A 22,180-nucleotide genomic window follows, 5' to 3' on the forward strand; every position below is an offset into this window, starting at 1 on the left:
CCCCCTCCCTGTTGCCTCTGTGTGCAACTAGTTCCCCCCCCCCCATGTTGCACCCTGGGTAATGCACAAGCATGAACTAAACGAACTAGCATCTTAGGCAGCCAAACTACTCTGTAATAACATTGTGGACTCCCTGGTTCTCGATGTACAAATGCCATACACTAAATAATAAACACTGTTACCTGTCACATTCCAGAGGATCTTCCAAATTTTCATGATAGATTTGCAGGAGTCAGAGTGGGAAATCAATCAATCCTTCAGAAACCATGTTTTCTGAGTAGAGTCTCTATCACAGATGATCTGTATTTAATTCAGTATATTTAAACTTTGGAGGATATAAGACTTTAACTAAAAAAAATGGCCTTGCAACTTCGATTGGATTGGATTTTTAAATTGGTTTTTTAATTTAGAAGTATCTCCCAACAACTTTAGCAAAAGCCAGTTACATTTGGATGTTCTGTTTCCTCTGATACATAGCATTGCTGCATACTGTTACCACTTCATTATCACAAAATCTAATTCTCATTAAGCTATTCTGCTGGCTTTCATCTGCTTTCACGCCATTGCATCCCTCTGAATTTGCAGTTAGATAGGTGGCTCAGCTGTGTTTCAAGAGTATTCTGCACACATTTCCTTTCAGTGTTCAAGGCTAGAGAAGAATTACCATGCCAATCCATTCAAACAATAAAGGATATAATTCATTCAAACAATAAAGTGGATATATATGGTAGTATATAAAAATGCTGGATTGCAGCATCTATTAAGGAAATTGAAGAAACACAATTTTATTTCCTTAATACTAATAAGCAAAAAAAGCCTATTTTGCACACATGCATGCTTATAGTCTTTAGTCTGGCTGAGAGATAGCCTATAATATTCCAATGAATACTGCAACTGGTATAAGAGAGGGGGAAAATCTATTCCTATGCAATTATTGCTTCTTTAGTGGTGGGTAAAGCCAAGATGTCTTTTCTGTATATTTTCTTTACTGAGACATCTTGAGTAACTAAAATAGGAATGGATAGGAAGGCCAGAGTACAATGGTTGCACTAAGGAGCATGGCGGCTCACGAGGGTAGGATGTTGGGCTGAAGATTGGCAGACTCATGTTCAAAATCTGGTTGCTGCTAAGGACGAGATGAACTTCCGTCACCCTCCAGCTTCTGCCAACTCAGTAGCTCAAAAGCAGGTGGCCGTGTGTAGATAAATGGATACCACTTCAGTGGGCAACTTAACGGGGACAAAACCTCCAACTGGGCATCCTCCGAATAACAGTGATGTCACCTTTCAATCTTTTCAACTCAGAAGCACATCGACATGCCCGGCACAACTGTAGTAGCAATGGCTGCCCTCCAGACTTGCTGTTCTGCAAGCAAAATACACGGAATTCAAGAATAAATGGAGGAAACATTTGAAACTCTTGAAATGATTGGTCAATAGGTACAAGTGAAACTCAAAAAATTAGAATATCGTACAAAAGTTCATTTATGTCAGTAATGCAACTTAAAAGGTGAAACTAATATATGAGATAAGACTCATTACATGCAAAGCAAGATACTTGAAGCCGTGATTTGTCATAATTGTGATGATTATGGCGTACAGCTCATGAAAACTCCAAATCTACCATCTCCGAAAATTAGAATGTTACATGCAATCAATAAATCAAGGATTGTACATAGAACAATATCGGACCTCTGAAATATATAAGCATGCATATGTTCTCAGTACTTGGTTTGGGCCTCTTTTGCAGCAATTACTGCGCCGTGGCATGGAAGCTATCAGCCTGTGGCCCTGCTGAGGTGTTATGGAAGACCAGGATGCTTCAATAGCGGCCTTCAGCTCTTCTGCATTGTTCGGTCTCATGTCTCTCATCTTTCTCTTGGCAATGCCCCATAGATTCTCTAAGGGGTTCAGGTCAGACGAGTTTGCTGGCCAATCAAGTACAGTAATCCCACAGTCATTGAACCAAGTTTTGGTGCTTTTGGCAGTGTGGGTAGCTGGAAAATGAAGGCAGCATCCCCAAAAAGCTTGTCTGCGGAAGGAAGCATGAAGTGCTCCAAAATCTCTTGGTAGACGGTTGCGTTGACCTGGTCTTAATGAAGCACAGTGGTCCAAAGTCCTCTTTTCTGATGAGAGCAACTTTTGCCAAAAGCACCAAAAAATGATGACCGTGGGATTACTGTGCTTGATTGGCCTCGCCATTCTTCCTCCATATTCTGGGTCCTTGGTTTCCAAATGAGATGCAAAAGTTGCTCTCATCAGAAAAGAGGACTTTGGCCCACTGAGCTCCCTATCACAAGTGAAATTCTACAGTGTACAAAGCTTGATTCAGTCCAGTATGCCGGAGTAGGGAATTGGTTATTGTGTCCATAATATTTATGCTATAAATAGATAAAAATATACATACATTCAACAATTGTAAAAATAATCTGAAGGTTACAGTTCAAAAATTAAATATCTGAATAGCTGCGATTGGCTAATTTATGTAAAGCAAGGCCTATGCTTCAACTTGCATAGAATGTCTATTCACTTGTATTCATTTGTATTCTGTATATGCGCTTCATATACACAATGCAAATGAATAATGAATATAATAATGAACTATAGCTCAACTTTATCAGAAATAATTCTATGATTGCCTGTCTGCAACAAAAATAAGACACTTGTATAATCCTCAGTTGAAGTAAACTACTTAAAAGGGTCAATTCCTAGAGTTTCTGTGCTGGATGACGTGGGAAATTTATTTTTCTGTGTGCTAAGTGATTTTGCTTGTTTGATCGTAGATGTTTCATTACCCAACTAAGTAGCATCATCAGTGTTACTGAGCGTGGAGCTTGTTTCGTATTTGTATATACAGTAGCTTGCTCTGCTAGTGTTTTATTTTATTAATTATTTTATTTGTCCAATTTATACAGGGAGTCCTTGATACATGACCACAACTGAGGCCGACATTTCTGTTGCTAAGCGACACATTTGTTAAGTTAGTTTTGCCCCATTTTATGACCTTTCCTATCACAGTTGCTAAGTACCAAATTTTTCAGAGTATAAGATGCACCTTCCCCCCCCCCCCCCAAGGGTGAAATACACTGACTACAGCATTTTTGGCCTCCCAAAATCTCACCCACTTTGCAAACATGGACATGCATAGGCTTTGGGAGGCTTGCAAAGGGCTCCTCCGGGTTGGGGAGGGCAAAAACAAGCGAAAAACGGGCCGGTTTTTGCCCCTCCCCCAGGAGCACTCTACAAGCCTCCCAAAACCTATGCATTCCATGTTTTTTGCTCATTTTTGCCCCCCCCAAGCCCCCAGGAGCACTTTGCAGGCCTCTCAAACTCCCTGTTTTTCGCAAAAAAATGAGGCATGCAGAGGGTTTGGGAGGCCTGTAGAGTGCAAAAACCTTTTTTTTTAAATTTGCCTCTTCAAAATCTTGTTATGTCTTATACTCTGGTGCGTCTTATACTCCGAAAAATATGGTAAATCACTGTAGTTGTTAAATTAGTAACATGGTTGTTAAGGGAACCTGGCTTCACTTGTCAGAAGGTCACCAAAAGTGATCACATGACCCCGGGACACTGCAACCGTCATAAATATGAGTCAGTTGCCAAGGATCCAAATTTTGATCACTTGGTAATCCTGCAATGGTCGTAAGTGTGATAAATGGTCATAAGTTAGGTTTTTTTAAGTGCTGTTGTAACTTCAAAAGGTCACAAAATGAACTGTAGGTGAAGGATTACCTGTAATGTATAACTATGGATCGCAAGGTGGTTGTCCCTTGATAATTGTTTTCCGATTCTTTATCTGATGTTAATTCCTGCTTATTTGGGTGTTGATTGCTGAAAAGAATGTGTTATGATCTCTCTTTTTTTGGTTTTCTTCTTAGCTTTTTTATTGCTTCTTGAATGGTGTGTAAATGTGGTTTATTTTTATGTTTATTGATTGCTGATTTTTTTTGAATGCCAAGCTCCCAGGGATTTTCTGGTGTTTTGGATTGAGCACTGGTTAACTAGCACTGATGATGTTACCTAATTGGGTAATGAAACATTTGCATGCAATCAACCAAGCTCAGAGAGCACCAAGGACAGTTCAACCCTGAGCTACATACATTCTCTTCTATTGGAATGTATTTTTCTGCTGTGCATCCTACCAAGTTAATACTGTTGCATCTCTTCCTCTTACTCTATGCTATCTCTTCCTCTCACTCCACTCAATAGTTCTGCATCACAAACTCCATCTCATTAAGACATTAAAGGTTGCTGAATATTATTTTTTTCAGCTTTAAAAGCAGTTTCATGCCTGTAAAATCAGTGCTTTTGGAATTCAGAATAAATAGGGCAGCAAAGAAGGTTTTACGCAATGCATAAATATACTTTAAACCAAAAATGCTCATATGAAAATGGATATGTATTTGCTAGGACTGGGCAAAGCTACTTGGGGAAATCGAAATACAGGTTCTAAGTGCAGCATTTGTTATCAACCTAATCATTACTTTTCTGCTCCTGTATAAATATATGCAATGCAATCACAGAATCTTTCAGTGTAAGCAAATATCCAGGTTAAAAGATTTCATGTAAAACTGAAATGGGGAAAAAAAATCCCTGTTTCCTGATTGCAGTCCACATCACAGTAAAGAATGCAGATTCACATCTATCACATCTCAGCACTGTAGATTTGCTTTTGCTCTGAATTAGATTAAAAAATAGAAAAAGATTTTCCTATTCTTAACATTTTTGTAACAATTTGGGAACAACTTCTATATTCAAAGAGAGAATAAAGGAAGACCCAGCATAGTCAAGGTGTTGGTACTGTCAGTTCTAGTCGCATGATGTTGAACCTATAACACACGTGCCAGAGGTGGCCCACAGCTGCTCTTCCGGGTTCCATCATACGTGTTGGCCGGACAGCTAGTCCAGCATGCATGAGCATTGGCCAGCTGTTCTCTTCCGGGTTCCAGTGTGCCCATGCGTGCCGGCCAGCTGGTTTTCACGCAAAGACACATGTGCATGACAGAACCTGGAATAGCAGCTGGCCGCTATGTGCCCCGGTCAGTTGCTCTCTTCCGGGTTCTGGTGCTCTGGCATGTGCTTGCTCCAGTTTCAGCACTCGGTGCTGAAAAGGTTAACTATCACTGTTCTAGTCCATCCTCAGCTAGAGTGACTCAGAGTGACTTTGAGGCAATCATTGTCAGCTCAGGTTACCTCATGGGGCATTATGCATATATCCTTAATCTCATGAATGACAGGTGAACCTAATAACCAAAGAGCCATTTTGTGTAGACCAGGGGACCTCAAACTTTTTAAACGGGGCCAATTCATGGTCCCTCAGACTGTTGGGGGGCTGAACCGGCTGGGTGGGCATGGCTAGGTGGTCATGTAACTGGGTAGGCGTGGCCAATTTAGAAGTCCATTAAACGATACACACAAACTTTAATTTCATTTTGCTCCTGGGAGTGTTTTATTTTCTTTTGTTTGCATGTTGCTCTTTTGGTTGACTTTTCTTTTTACTAGATCGTTTTTTAAGTTGTTTAGGAGTCTACTTCAGGAAACTCAGTTTTGCAGCAATTCTTTTCAGCCCCAAGGAGCTTATAATCAACATCTCTCTCTCTCTCTGTCTCCTTGTGTGTCTCTTGTCTCTCTCTCTCTACCCCCCCCCCTCTGTGGGTGGGAAGGAACCCCTGAACTGATGCTGGGTGGGGGGAATTTGACATCCGGAGGCTGATGAGTGGCATGCTGAAAACCAGCTGGGAGGCGGAAGAATCTCATGGTCTCCCCAAAAGTAACACATCTCTTGTCACTTGAAACTTGAAGACTAGTCTGGCTGGCATGTGGGCAAGCATGTGGCCCTCCTCCATTCCTCCTGCAACACTTTGCTGTCCGCGTGGAGGCCCGGGGAGGCCTCTGCGCACCCTGTCTTTGGCTGGCAGAGTGCTATTGGAGACAGGGGAGGCCAAAAGTAGGGCACACAGGCATCCTGGGGCCTCCACGTGGCCCGTTTTTGGCCTCCCCCATCTCCAGTAGCACTCTGCTGGCCAAAAACGTTGGCCTTACCTTCCAGTTCCAGCCCATGGGGCTCGTGAAGGTAAGTCCTGTGCTCAGTAATGTGGGCGGGGCAGCTTTGGGGTCCCGCGCAGGCCGGATTAATGACTTTGGCAGCTGTATCCAGCCCGCGGGCCATAGTTTGAGGACCCCTGGTGTAGACTTTTCTGGCAGGATATCTAATTGTGGATTGAAAAGTTCCATCTTCACTAATGTTCCCAATTATGGTGGATTTATATAGAAAATAACTCCATTTCTCTTTTTGATTCCTACTAAAATAAACTATTCACCTATTTTTTTAATAAAGCAAGTGTTATTTTTTCTAATATGCATTTCCTACAAATTATATCTCATTTCAATTTTGTTCAAATAGTGATTTTTTTCCTTTTTTAAAAAAGCATTCCATTTATATCACACATAAGGCATTTAAAATCCACATTTATGCCAAAAATTTAAAAAAATTAATACTTGCAGCTCCTAACATGATACCTCCTTACTCAGATTCTTCTTTATTGCATAACTCCTTTTGTCACGTTTATATGTTTCCATTTCTTTAATTTTTTTCTAGGAAGTCTCTTATGGAACTAAGTTAAATTGAAACATCTGCTGTTTAAAAGTGAAAATCACATCTTCCAATTTATCCCAATGAACTTGTCAGAAAAAAAAATGCTCTCATTTATGCAGTATTCTAATTTCAATTTCTTTAGGAATAATTACATCTGCATTATTAATTTCATCTTGTATTAAAATGTTGCTGCAAAACCTGGTCTCTGATCTTCTTGATAAAGTGTACAAGAATATCCCTTAGCTTATTTCTTTGTTTTTCAAGTTGTATATTGCTTCTCTAGAATTTGTCTATCTCTGCATCTACATCATATCCAGAAATTTTGTTAAAGATTGAACAATCTTTTCTGTAGTGTCTACCTCAGAATTCTGAATCTCAAACAAGGTTTTTTTCTATCACAATTCCAATAATGCCAGATTGTATAAACATTTTCCATATCTTTTATTATTCCTCTTTTACTTTCTAAGAGTTCCACTTTGTCTTTAATTTGTTTTACTTTGTTAATCAATTAACCTACAGACTTCAATTTTTAACCTCTTCTCTCATTTTTTTCCAGCTTTACAAATTTTCCATTTACTTTTCAAATGAAAAGTCCATCTTTTTATGAGATTGAAATAATTCTTCAAATTCTTCAGACATTTTTTGTAATATTTCCATTAGTTGTTCTAATTATTCACTTTTCCCTTCTCAAATTTTTAATGTTTTCCTAATAGTTACCATTTTTAAAATTTGTAATCCAGAAAGTGAGAGTAGATCAATTAAAAAGGTGAAAATAAAAAGGAGTCTTTCTTTCTTTCCTTCTTTCTTTCTTTTTTTCTTTCTTTTTTTCTTCCTCTCTCTCCCCCTCTCTCTCCCCCTCCCTCTCTCCCTCCCTCTTCATTTTGCCTTTTCTGTACTAATGCTGCAGCCTTTTCCAGAATTCCACAGTTTTGGTTATATAGTCTGTCTTAAATTTCCTTTATCTTTTGTAAAGATAAAGGAAATTTTGGATATTTTGTAAAATCCCCCAATTGTCTTTTCACTTCAATTCTAAACAATCAACATTTCAACATATGTATGGTTTATGTATTTAATTAATTCCAAAGCACCTTCACCAAAATGCTAATTTTCAAATCTAACTGTCCACTTTGTTCATTTAAGATAAAAGTCTTGTTAAGTTTTTTATTGCTATTTTTAAGTAGCTACAGCACTGGGCTACAAACTAGGAAACTATTGAGTTTTAGTCCCACCTTCAGCATGAAAAACAGCTGACTGACTTTGGGTCAGTCACACTCTCGGTAGAGTGAAGGAGGAAGAAATACTACTACATATACAAGTTAGTCCTCGACTTACTACCACAATTGAGCCGAAAATGTTTGTTGCTAAGTGAGACATTTGTTAAGTGAATTTTACTCATTTTACTGTCTTTCTTGCCACAATTGCTCGGTGAATCACTGCAGTTTTTAAATTAGTAACATGATTGTTAAGCGAATCTGGTTTTTTTCATTGGCTTTGCTTATCGGAAGGTCACAAAAGATGATCACATGACCCTGGGATACTGCAATGATCGTAAATGTGAAGCGTCTGAATTTTGATCACGTGACCATGGGGATGCTGCAATGGTTGCAAGTGTAAAGAACAGTCATAAGTCACTTTTTTCAGTGCTATTGTAACTTTGAACGATCATTAAATGAATGGCAAGTTGAGGACTATCTGTATTTTCTGCCTTGAGTTGAAATAACTCAAAGGCGAGACATAAATAAATAAAAATAAATTGTTTCACTTTTTCTTTAATCTGGAGACAAGGGTGACTCACTGAGTGGGTTTTCTACTGCTAGTCCGGAGATCTCTCTAACTTTTAAATTATTATATCCAGATTTTGGTGAGATTTTGGTTCAACCCAGTGTTCTCAAAGGGCTCCATTGCAGCTGCAAAGCTACATACCTTTTTCTCAGCTGCTCAATTCATGAGATGACTGCAAGGACTTTCAAATCATGTGGTCTCCTCATGAGGAGTGGCCAGAGTGCAGGTGGGTATTCTCTTAGTCTCTTCTTGTCTGGAGAGTCTCCACAGACCTCAACTTGTCCCTTGGCACAACATTGTCTCTATTTTCCTAAAAAAATCCTAGCTTATCATACTTTTTTCCCCAAGAGCTTTTCCAAACAATTGTTTTTATTACAGTGTCACAAAAGCTGTGCACTCTTGGAGCAGACCTGTTCCGTTTTTAGTCCTCCGGAGTCTTCAGGGACCTTCAGGAGGCTTCCCTGAAGGCTCTGGAGGATGAAAAACGGCCATACGGACTTCTGGTTTGTTCATAGGGTCATTTTTTTGCCCTCTAGAGCCTTCAGAGAAGCCTCCTGAAGGCCCCTGAAGGCTCCGGAGGGCTAAAACCAGCCTTACGAGCAAACCAGAAGTCCGTTCCAAAACTTCCACTTTGCCCATAAGGCCGTTTTTTTTGCCAGAAGCCTCCCCGGGGGGCGGAGGAAGCTGTTTTCGCCCTCCCCAGGCTCCTATAAAGCCTCTGGAGGGCGAAAAATAGCCTCAAAAAAAGGCTCAGGTCAGCTGGCCAGCACGTGCATGCGTGCTGGCCAGCTGACAGGGCAACTGACAAATGTGCGCTGACAAATGGCTCCATGTGCCACCTGTGGCATGCGTGCCATAGATTCGCCATCCCAGTAATATACCTTGCTGATGCAAAGTGAGTGCAAAATTGTTCAGTATATCTCTGAAGAACAGGGGTATATTTTAAATGAAGTTTATTCCTTAAATACTTTCTCCATGTTCAAAAGTGCAACCAGATTGGAGTTTATGAATAAAATATTGTAGATAATTGTGGATAAATAAAATATTGTGGACAAATCAAGAAGAGAAGCAACCTAGAACTAAGAAGAAATTTCCTTAGAACAATTAATCAATGGAACAACTTGCCTCCAGAAGTTGTGAATGCTCCAACACTGGAAGTTTTTAAGAAGATGTTGGATAACCATTTGTCTGAAGTGGTGTAGGGTTTCCTGCCTAGGCAGCTATTGGAATAGAAGACCTCCAAGGTCCCTTCCAATTCTATGATTCTGTTATTCTGAATATGACTAAAATATGATAGATTATCATCAATGTCCATGACAGCTTAGCATTTAGATATTTTAGAATTAGAAGAAACCTCAGACTCCATATGCACTGCTACCATGGAGAAGCTTGCTCTTTTTGGCACTGAACATTGGAAATATTTGTGCAATTCCCCACAACTTTAAGGTCTAGCTTTACTTTTGCAGTTAACAAAACACATAAAATATTGGCTTTTACTCCCCAAATTCAGTTCATCATTGCCATTGGTAAAACAATGATAAATGAATCATTGCATTCTGCTGACTGGTATAATAGAAAAAAATTAAAGCCGCAACTAACGAATATTCAATGTTACACTTGGCTACCATCTATTTTCTGTTTTAGATATTTGTAGCACTGCATGAGAAATTATTTTCTAACTTTCATCCACAAATTCACAATGTTGTCAATTTTTGGTTTTTGCCTTTGAGGTTTTTTTTGTGTTGGGGGGAAAGCATACATTCTGGCATATTATAAGAAGTGGACACTATCCAGAGATATTATGAGGAACATGAGCAATTAGTTCCTTCTAATTAGTATAATCTGAACTATGCTCATGTAAAAAGCTTGGTTAGCTGGGTTGTGGGCAGTCTTCCAATTTTGACTCTTAGTTTTTCCTTCCTAGTGAGTCTCAGTTTGCTTCTGATTTTTGTACGGATAACAACCTAGGTTCCATATCCCAATTCATTGCCATGGCTTCCTGAGCATCAGTAGGAATCTAACTGACAATTTGTAGGTGGGTGGATCTCATTTTAAAGCCTCCAAAGTTATGTCATTTTTATAACTTAGCCTTAAAAATAGAAGGAGAATGTTTTCCAAATCAATTTAAAAAATACATTTTTAAACCTTAACTTATTGACATGTTATAGCTCTGTAAATGCCATCCTTCCTGCTGACCAGTACTATTTGCAGTTCACCTCACCTAGAGCCATTTTTTTTTGACAATCTTGTAATAGATTGCCAGTCTAGAATTCTCCTATATACACTTACCTACTTCTGGGTAATTTTCTTGCGATCTTTAAAAATAAGCTTCTACTTTTCTTCCTTTTGTGCACAGTTTTTAGCCTCAAAGCTTTCTTGGCTTCATTCCTACTCAGCCCTAACATCTCCACCTTGGATTATTCTTATTCTTACATTCGTTCTACCTTGTCTTGTTTTCCTCTGACACTTTAAACTGCCTTGTCTCAAAAACCTTTAAAGACACACAACTATTACAACCTAGATGCACAAATACGCTCATATAAAAGCCACCCTCCCTCCTGAATTATATCATTCCTATCCCAGTTCCATAGGCCTCCATTCTACACCATTTCAAAGGAATTCTGAATATTGAAACAAAGATGCAGACAGAGTGGAATACAGAGGGAAGAGTCCCTGTTGTGTAAACTATTTGCATCTTTTAAACTCCAGTCCAAACGTTTTCTTTGCAAGGTGAAGAGTATTCCACCATCCATCTAATTTTAAAATTTAGAACTCCCTGTAAATCTGCATCCCCACTGCATATTTCTTAAAGGTACCACTGTTTCCAGAATTAAGCATGCGTGAACACAGCCTATATATAGAATTCCTGCCTCTGGAGGTTACGTTGACTCTGTGTGTATGTGCTCAGCTGGAAACCAAAACCATTTCTTTTTTAAAGCAGACTTGTGATTGCTTTGTGTTGCTTAGTTTTATTTTTACTTTGGGCTCATTTAAATTTCTGCTTCAAAAGCTGCTTTTAGCCTGGGGATTTTGTTTTAATTTTAGATTCTTGGGATTGGCTGTTTTTTATTTTATTAGCCACTTTCAGTCCTTGTTTTCTTAGGGGGAAAAACAAGATAGACATCCAAAGCAACAATTTTATCAGTCATTATGCTTACCTTATAGTCTCCCCCAAAGGAAGACTGCATTTGTTTTTCCATTATTATTAAACTATTCTACTGTCCTATAGAGTGATATATTGTGACTTATCTACCATAAAGTCTCTCATATGGGGAGTTATGACCCATAGAGAAGTTGCCCTAGGATTTTCTGACTTCTTTCATCTATGTGATGTATGTCTCTGTGTTCTAAGAAAAAGCCAATGTGGCTTCATGCAATTTCATGTTTTCTCACCGGTTGGGTACTGCTATGCAATATACTTATATGAGAACTAGAATGATGCCTTACACATCATCAAAACAGACTTAATATGGCTTTGCAAACTTAAGAAATAATTATTGCAAACAGAAGTACAGTATAGCTCACCATAGTGAAAGCATAGCAAGAGAGCGGCCTAGGTACATACTCAGACTGGTGGTCCTGCTGATGTAAAATAGCAATAGTAATAGCACTTAGATGTATATACTGCTTCATAGTGCTTTACAGCCTGCTGTAAGAGGTTTACAATGTCAGCATATTGCCCACAACAATCTAGGTTCTCATTTTACCAACCTTTGAAGGATGGAAGACTGAATCAGCCTTGAGCCAGTGAGGCTCAAACTCCTGGCAGTGAGCTGAATTAGCCTGAAATTCTGCATTCAGCACCACCATGCCTCCTGGTGCCAAGGTCTTTTCTTTCCATCTGTATCTGGTGGGTTCCTGCCAGTTCTAATCTCTTCTATAGAAGAGGTTCCACAAATCTACCGTGCCGTTTAGAACTGGTTCCAGCTCCCTCCCCCTGCCCATCCACACCATGCTTGCCCCGCCCGCTGCTCACTGATTGGCTGGCTCACCAATCACCCCGCCCGCCTCTAAGAGTCCTATTACCTTAAAGACCTTAAAGTCTTGAGACGACTTCTGGCAGCCGAAGGCGACGGTCGCACGCGTCCGCCTTCTCGCTGTTTCGGTGGGCTCCCCTGAAGTCTAGAGGGAGCACAGGGTGCCTTGGAGGGGCGCCCTGCCGTAGGGGCGGCTTGCTGGGACCCCCTGGAATGGCAGCGGCTGCAGGGGGGTCTCCAGCTTTGCCCCAGGAGCTGGAAAGCGTAGGAAGCGCGTGGAATGCCACCGCACGCTTCGCCGAACGCAGCCTGGAAGGAAATGATCAATTTGAATGAAACAGCTGAAGTGCGGTGAGGTGAGGGGTCTCCCCAGGTCTTTTATTGTCTTTACTCTATTGACTGTTCTGCAGGGGTTTTTTTGAGACTCTGTTTCAACCTTTGGAGGAGTTAAGATTGGGGGGGGGGGATTTCCACCTTCCTTGGAAAAGCGGCACTTGGAAAATCTCTCCCTTTTTTGGGAGAGAGAGAAAGTTTAAAATCTACTTTCACTTTCCTTAAATAATGGGGAATTTTTTTTCTTTTTTGACCACAACTGCAAGAGAAAGGATGTGTCAGGCCTGTAGTTATGTTCTTTTTAGGAGTTTTGGCCTGCCACACTTTCTCATAATTTCCTATGCTGTTTCATTAGTGTAGTAGTTGGGAGGGGGGAATAGAAAGGAGTAGGATTGTGGAATGTATGTTGACATTCTTTTATAGAAGCCAAGGTCATCTTTTGTCTCCGCACCTCGACACCTGACCGGAAGCAGAGGGGTGTAGATGCCAGCGTGGAAGATGATGATTGGAACATGTGATGGATTTGTGGGTGTGGGGATAGATCATGAACTTTCAATTGGGTGGAATTCCAGGATGCAAATCAGAGTTGGAATTCCATAGCCGTGCTAACATGCCTGTTATGAATAAATGGGAACTTTAAGGAAGATTCTGCCTTGGACAATGATTTATTTCATGCATGGTATTTAGAACCCTAACAGGATGGTTGAACTGATTCTTCTCTAAACTATGCATGGGAACTTTGATTTTGTTGTTTCCTGACCACCTGTACTGGCTGAGCCAATATGGCCAACTTCCTCCTTCTTCTTTGTCTTTAGGAATGAGACTCCTCCCTTGGAAAACTTTATGGCTTTGAACTAATTTCCACCCCAGAGACCTCCAGGAGCCTCTTCAAATACGTTTTTCCCCTGGATTTGGAATATTTTGACCTACCTATCTGCTCTAGTTTTGTATTAGACGATTTATTCTCCTTTGGACTTGCTTGCCTGGTGATCCTTACCGGCTGTGCTTTCCCACAGAGACCATTTCTTTGTATAGAACAATAACTATCTCTGAGCTTCATGATGGGTCCAAAGAAGTTACCGCCTGGTAAGGCCTCATCGGCCCCAACATCTTCTACGTCCAGCCCGATTGCCCATCAGTCACAACTGGGATCTTTTTTGCAACCTAAAGCCCCTGAAGAAAGTGCAAAGAATTTGTCTATTCATCAGATGCTTCAATCCATCTTAAAGGGACAGGACGAAATGAAAAAACAACTGCAGGACTTAAATGAACAGCTCAGAGAGACGAAACAACAAACCATACGGAATGAACAGAGGATAGGTGTATTGGAGGAGGGTGCGGTTGGGATGAGAGACGAGGTGAAGACAATCCAAAGGGGGAATGTAGAATTTGAAAATCATATGATAAAAATGGAATTTGAAAGGATGTCTTTTTTCCTTAGGTTCCAAAACTTGCCAGAAGTTGAGAATGAAGATCTTAAGGAGATTATGACCACAATACTAGCAGAATATATCAATAGAGATAAACAACAGCTTTGGTGGGATATTGATCTGATCTATAGGATTAATTCAGCCTATGCAAGAACACACAATGTTCCAAGGGAAGTTCATGTTAAATTTCTTAGAAAAACCACAAGAGGTTCTAGGAGCTCAAAGGGGAGGACCATTAAAATATAAGGATAAAGAAATAACCATTCTTAAACAGATCCCAAAGAAAGTAAGAGATAAGAGAAGGAAATATTCCTTCTTGCAAAAAAATTATACAATAATGGGGTCTGCTTTAGGTGGCTGTGACCAGAAGGCATGTTGATTTTCTAGGAGGGCAGTAGAATTAGAATCAACACAGTTGTGGAAGCGGAGGCTTTCACTAAAAAACACAGTGCTCTCTTAGGTGAAATGGGGGATGTTACACAAGAAACAAAGGAGGGAGGGGCTGAGGCTCTGCTAGTGGATGGGGGATGGGAGGATGCGACAACTAGAAGACTCAGATCACAAAAGTGATTTGAAACATTATTGCAATTGTTGTTACAATGTACCTTTATGGAAGTGATATAAAACAAAATGATTGAAACATACTGATGATTTTGTGTTAAACTCAAAACAGCTAATACCTATGTAAATGTTGATTTTTTTTTGTTTGTAAAAGTTGTGAGACCTGGGGGGGCTTCTCCCCCCCGCACGATATAGCTGTCAAAATGTTCTATAACCTTTTAACCCTTTTTCCCTGTAAAACTTCTAAAATCAATAAAATTTGGACAATAAAAAAAGACCTTAGTCTTAAAGCTGTCAAGTTTGAACATCCCTGGGGTTTTTTTTCTAAAGGGTTAGGGGTACAAGGGTCTTGTAACTTGACAGCTTTAAGACTTGCATGCTTCAAATGCCAGAGTTTCTGAGCCAACATTTTGGTTGCCAAGCAAGAGAGTTTCACCACATTTTACAAGTTGGCCACACAACCCAGTCACATGATTGCCAAGCTACTCCCAGTCGGTCACATGGCTGGCAAGCCATTCCCACCCAGTTACATGGCTGGCAAGCTACTCCCACAAAGTAGGCCACACCTACAGAAGAGGTTCTAAAAGTTTTTGAAACCCACCACTGATCTGTATGGTTCTGTATCTTGAACTTCGCAGAGGACTCATCAGATGAAGAACCTTCTCCAATGGAGGACTTTCTTCTGACACACAGCCACTTTAACAAAAATAAAGTGAAGCAAAACACTAAAGCTGTTTCTCTGTCATGCTGAAGGAAAAATCTTAGGTAACAGGAGTTCACACAGTGTTATTCCTCATGTTATTGCAATTTCAGACTCAATATTATGTGATCTAAAAATGGCCACTATCTTGGATATCTTTAATCTAAATTCTATACCTTCAATTTGTTGTCCATTTTAAAGTATTGTGAGATGACAGCTATTGTTGATAGTAAATCTGAAACTTTGGGTAAAGCATTGCATAGGTGAATTTTTTAAAAAAAAAATCATTCCACTTGGGCTTCTACTGCCCCATTTTTCCCTTTGGCCTAAGCCAATAGGTATCTTTTTAAAATTATGGTAATAACTGAGGCAATGGGGGCACATATTTCTTTTCCTCTCCTTTTTTCCCTTGAAAAAATGAAAATGATCTGCTTTATTAGTGAAAGTGTGCCAAAAATAAATGGAAGTGTCTACTACAATTTTTTGGTGCTTTGATTGATCTTTTAATATGACTGGCTTGTAGGGAGGTTATGCAGTCAGCTAAATGCAATTAATAAAAATGAATTGGTCACAACTTAGTCTGTCTTGTGATCTTCCTTTGCTTTCTATTTGTGAAGCTGGCAAAATTTCATCAGCAAATTCTAAATCCCATTTGAGAAAATAGAAAGAGTGCAACATGGAAGCTTCATATCTGGGTCCATTTAATGAACTGTAAGAATTCTACACAGATGTCTTGCTCAATTACAACTAAAAGCCAGAGATGATTGATCTTCATTTAGAAAACTGGTCACTGCCATCTCACTTTAAATAAATAAAAAAAAGGAAGGGAAAAAGACAGGTTAAATACATCTTAGCAAGTGTATTAAAAACCTTTGCAAAATTGTTCAAAAAGAAGAAATACAGCAAGCTGAATTTGATGGTTAACCTTGTGAATTATAAAGCCGTGCATGTTGCTAAGGAACTTGTATTCCTGTAGTTTTATTTATAATTTTCTTTTATCTTTTAGAGCATAGCCTGATGTTTAATTGGATATTTTAAACAGCAATTGTATACTCAGCAACTGCCACTGTATCTATTAGGCACTCCTATTGGAAAGATAAATTGGAACCCCACAACCAGATATCACAAAAATGCCAGGAAAACAACAGAGGTTGTACCATGCATTGCTTTGGAAACTGTGTAATCAGTGGTGGGTTTCACACTTTGTTACCACCGGTTCGCGGCCATATATGCCCTTTCCATGCATCAGGTGGCCTTCCACACATGGACTTTGCTAGCATGTGTGCCTTCCATGCATATGACCAGCCTAAAAAATGTGCCTAAATAGAGCTGGGGCGGGTGAGCGGGCAGGTGGGCAAACCAGTCATAACCGGTTGAATACCACCTCTGTGTATAATGTTTCGATAGCCAGGGACATGTCTTGTGTTGCACAGCCCATTAATCCATTGCAACAGGGATGTCTGAGCTATCATATCACTAAAACAACAGGTGGGATAACTGCACCAGTGCATAGCCAACAAGGATTTGCTGCACAAGTTTCCTCATGCATTTGTGCTTGGACATCTTTCACAAACAATTTTACTTTCTTTCAGTAGCTGTTTAAGAACCAGGTCAAAAAGCAAGTAGGGAAAAAATAAGCTTAACTAAATATAATTATTTAATTTCCACTTGGCCCACTTCATTGAGTTACATTGATCTCCCATCTTTAAGGAGCATTGATTTTTAAGCTTTGAAATTAATCACTTCTTCCTGCAATGCACTTTCCTTTTTTAAAAAAAAGCCAATTGAAAAGTGAATTAAGTTAATCACGTTGAATGAACTCAATAAGTTGACCTCCCTGCTCTCCATTCAAACCAAACAATTTCATCCCACCTTCAGATTAAATTGATTTCTCACTAGAACAGGAGCTGGGAAATTGTTTAACTCTATGACTGTGAAACTAGAACATCTGCTTGAAAGATATTATAGCATTATGGAGGTCAAAAAGCACAGCTAAAAACAGAGTATACCTCATAATAAAACAACCCTGTAGCTGGCAGTGGGCAAGAAAACTACAGAGCAATTTCAGCCCCCAGAAATGATGTTGGAAACTTGTTAGGGAGCAAAATATTCCAGTCAGCCAGAGACAGAAAGAGGCCAGGGTTTTTGTTCTGATCAGAAATGGAATAAAGACTATTCGGGTGGCTGAATTTGTAAATGTCAAATGGTCTATGCCTTTTTTCACAAAGGGACCAAAATGCTGCTGCTTAAGCAAGTGACACAGCTCAACAATCAGTGAACTTGACAATTTTGGTTTCTCTTTAGAATGCCCAGTGAAAGGTAGCATGAAAAGAATTTCAGACTTCCACATCCCTTGAATTCACCTAATCCTTGGATGTTGCAAAGTACCAGATAAATGCATAGGGGTATACATACTCCCTATCCATCGATCCTTGACTAGTAACCCACAAGGAATATAGGTTTATATCAGTCTGTTGCAAGAGATTAACCTTCTGTTAACTTTCAATGACTGGGAAAATACTGTACCAAGCAGACTTGACCAACAAGCTAAGAAAGGTTGGGATATGTTGTAAAATGCTTGGGTAAAAAGCAGGCTACAAAACAAGAGAGAGAGGGGGGGGGGAAGAGATCTTGCTCAGCTAATAATTGAACAGTCAAGTGGCTGTACCCATTTAACTTCACTTATGTTTTAAGTGCCCTACAGGGAAAGGGCACTTAAAACATAATTTTGCACATAGCAGCCTAACACAGGACACAGGAAACATATCTAATTTTATGCACATTACTCCCTCCCCCACCTAGAGCTCTCATAGAGACTTCTGTAAAGACTACAGAAACTGTCCTTCACCCCGGACCCTTACCAACAAATGAAGTATCAAGGTGACATATTTGTTGGTAAGTCCAGGTAGTCCTCAAGTGATGACCACAATTGAGACCAGAATTTCAGTTGCTAAGCAAAGCAGTTGTTAAGTGAATCACATCCAATTGTATGGCCTTTTAAAAATCATGGTTGCTAAGTGAATCACTGCAATTAAGTGAATCATATGGACATTAAGTGAATCCAGCTTCTCCATTGATTTTGCTTGTCAGAAGCCAGGAGGAAAGATCGTAAATAGCAAATCGCATGACTCCAGGATGCTGCAACTGCTGTAAATACATGCCAGTTGCCATGTGCCCAAATTTTGATCACATGATCTTGGGGACTACTGCGACAATCATGTCGCGGTATGAGGAATAGAGCTGAAGAAGCTTCTTGGATGAGAAGTGAAATGTCTTCAAAGAAAAACCAGAAAGTCCAGTTGCCTCTTGAAAAAGCCCCTTTGGGACAACCATGACCTGGATGAGTAAGAATCTCCAGATAAATTTTAAGTATGAATATACTTTTTGAGTGACATTTTAACTTTAAACAGTCACTAAACAAATACTTGTAAACTGAGGACTACCTATGAAGGAAGGGGCAACTCACTGTCCAACATAATTATGATAGTACCCACATTTTCTATTCACCAATCTGGCCATTTAGATATATTTACATGTTTAACATAATCTTGGTTCACTAAACCCAGTTTTCTGGATTCGCTTTGCACAATAATCCTATTCAGGATTTCTGTTTATGACCTTAATCCAATCCAGATGAAACAGTGATCACTCCCACTTCTCTCCTTATCTTGTTGCAGTGCTTCTCAATTATTTTCTGTCATGCCCCCCTTAGGAAGAAGAAAACATTTCACGCCCCCCCCCCCGCGTGACTGTAAATAGTATCCTTTCCTTCACCAGATGGGGCTGTCAAAAGAAGGGAGCGCCCCCTCCGCCCGACCGCTTTCCTTTCGCTTTGGGACTGCAGGTCAGTCACTTGGTCAGCCGGCGGGCTGCAGGGTAGCCCGAGCAAGAGGCTGGTCAGCGTGAAGGGACATCCACACCCACCAGGCGGCCTCAGCTCCCGCTTCCCCTTGCCCGCCGCGGCCAGTTGCAGGGCGCGGATCCCGCTCAGAGAAGGCGGAGCGGCAGCTCCTCCCTCAGCCAGGAGCCAGCGGGGGCTGGTCGGACAGGCAACCTCATCGGGAAACTCCAGTCCGCCACCTTCGCCGCCGCCGTTGCCGCCAGTTAGCCCAGAGAAGATGCAAGCGAGGCCACAAAGACCTCTTTGAGCACCCCCTCGCAGCCGCCCGCTACTCATCCCCAGAGCAAGCAAGGGTTGCAAGAGATTTACACACGGGCTGAGCCCACTTGAAAGCAAACTGTTGAACGTGGTGGCGGGACCCCGCCTGTTGCTTCTGGCTCCTCGTTTTCACCCAGATGGAAAGGGAGCCTTCGCGCCCCCCTTTACGGAGCCTCGCGCCCCCCCTGGGGGGCCCGCCCCACTATTTGAGAAGCACTGTCTTGTTGTGACATAAATGAAGATACGGCGTCTACAGATCTGGCACAGTGGTGTATAGCAGCTAGCATGGAACCAAGGAAGGTAGAACTAGCTTCTCTTTTGCAGGCAGCTGTGTCATAAGCACCAAAACAGCCTTTGCATTAATTATCTCCAGTGCATGAAGGAGAGGGAAGAGATTGCTCACCGCCTCTTCACAGGGTGAAGAAAACATATCAAGGTAGCACTTAAACTGGGCAACTGGCACCTAAGCCAATTATACTTACTATGTTCACATAACACACCAGGCTAAAAGGTGGCTGGTTAGTTTGTGGTTCAGGATAATGCTACCAAATCTCAGTTGCAAATATGTCCCAACACAGAGTTTTGTGTAATTTTTTTGCTGCCATGTAGCAGTTGTTTAGATTTTTGCTGCCTTGACCGGGTAAGCTAACTCTTGTGTTCTGAGAACATTGTGTTCTTTTCTGAAACAATTTGTTCTACATAATTCTCTTGCCCTTCAAGAGGAAGGAGGAGGATCTCCCCTCCTCAAGAGAAGCAATATTCTCGGCTGGAAGGGAACACTCTGTAGCCATACTAGGAACCAGAGGTGGTATTCAGCCAGTTCTGACTGATTCTGGAGAACTGGTAGTGGAAATTTTGAGTAGTTCAGAGAACTGGTAAATACCACCTCTGACTGGCCCCATCCCCATGTATTCACTGCCTCCCGAGTCCCAGCTGATCAGAGTCCAAGCTGATCAGCTGGGTCTTCTTTTGTTGCCCTGCACAGAATGGAGCTGGAAAGCAGATTAGTGGGGTAGAGAGGGAATGGAAATTTTGCAGTATCCTTCCCCCAGGAGTGGGGAGGGAATAGGGATTTTGCAGTATCATTCCTCAGCCACGCCCTCCAAGCCATGCCACACCCACCAAGCCACACCCACAGAACTGGTAGTAAAACATTTTGGCTGCCACCACTGCTAGGAACTCTACTCCATAATTGGTTCAACACTATAAGCCAACCCCGAGAAAGAGCTTACTCCCAGGCAAAGGTTCCCTAATTCCACTACCTGGAGAGAACAAAATTCCAAAATGCATCATCCCCTAATCTTCTCTGTCTTTTCTTCCAAGCATTCAGATCAAACAACTGCATGCCTCAGCCTCTCTTTGCAATTTCCTTCAGCCTCCATAGGCCCAGGGTGTGAAGGCTCAGCCCATGCACCCAATTCTGAGCTGATCATTAGGCGTCTGCATGGCCAAAAGCAATGACTCACATGTGCTGAGCTGTGACTTTTTCACTGTTTCACTCCAAGAGGCTCCAGTACCATTTAGTATTCTGCAGTGCACTACAGGTTAAATTCTAATCATACAGATGACATCATAAAAGACTCTGGACCTGCTATCCTGGTCTCCGTAGGCTGGGATGGAGGAGCTGCCAAGAGAGCCAATTAGGTGTAGTAGAGGCTAGAAACAGAGAGACTGAATTCTAGTCCTGCTTTAGGCATGAAGTCAAGTAGGTGACCTTGAGCCAGTCTATGTCTTAGTCCTAGGAAGAAGACAGTGGCAAGACCCTTCTGAAACTACAGCGACCAGGAAGTCAAAAAGAGTCCACACTAATTCAAAGGCACACATACACACAGAGACCATACAAATTATTCTTTCAGGAATTGTTTCATGGTACCAATGCTATTACTGCTACATCCTGGATTTGAAAAGCTGATGGCTTGGAAGATGTAATTGAACCCCCAGCAATCTCACTCTGCATGTCCAATGGCAAGGAATGCCTGAAGTGGTCATCTGAGAATATCTGAGAATGCAGGATTTCTCATCCTGTCCTAATGTGAGTTTTTTCCCTCCTTTTACTCTCTTGCCAGGGAATAAAATAAGGTTTTACTGTTCCTACTGCCTAGAACAGGGGTCATTAAACCTTTGGACCTCAGGAACCACTAAATTCATAATTTTAAATCCCGTGGACCACTAATATGAATTAGTGATTGGATGGGCTCCTTCAGGCACTTAGCTTGGCTGCCTGTTAGTGGAGAGAAGCGCCCGGGGTCAATCCTAGGTTTGCTATCCATTGCAGCTAGGAATCTCAAATACGGCCAAGAATGAATGTTTGTCATGTAGCCAGCCCAGGCGCTAGTTCGGCCCCCTGCAAACTCCTTCTTTGGAGGAGCCTGGCCAAAGTTTCATGCACTGCTCACTGAAGCACCCTGACTTCCAGGAAGGGAGAGAGGGAAGGGCTGGAGCTACTAAACAGGCAGCCAAGCTAAGTGCCTGAAGGACCCCATCCCATCAGCAAGCGGGAGTCATTGCTTTGGTGGGCTGGATCCAGCCCAGGGGCCTTAGTTTGAGGATCCCTGATTTAGTGCAATATAAAATGTGCAAAGATTTTTCTGTGGACCACCAAACTTTTCTCACGGACCACCAGTTGGTGACCACTGGCCTAGAA

This window comes from Natrix helvetica (assembly GCF_964273705.1).
Source record: "Natrix helvetica genome assembly, chromosome: 1".
NCBI lineage: Eukaryota > Metazoa > Chordata > Lepidosauria > Squamata > Natricidae > Natrix > Natrix helvetica.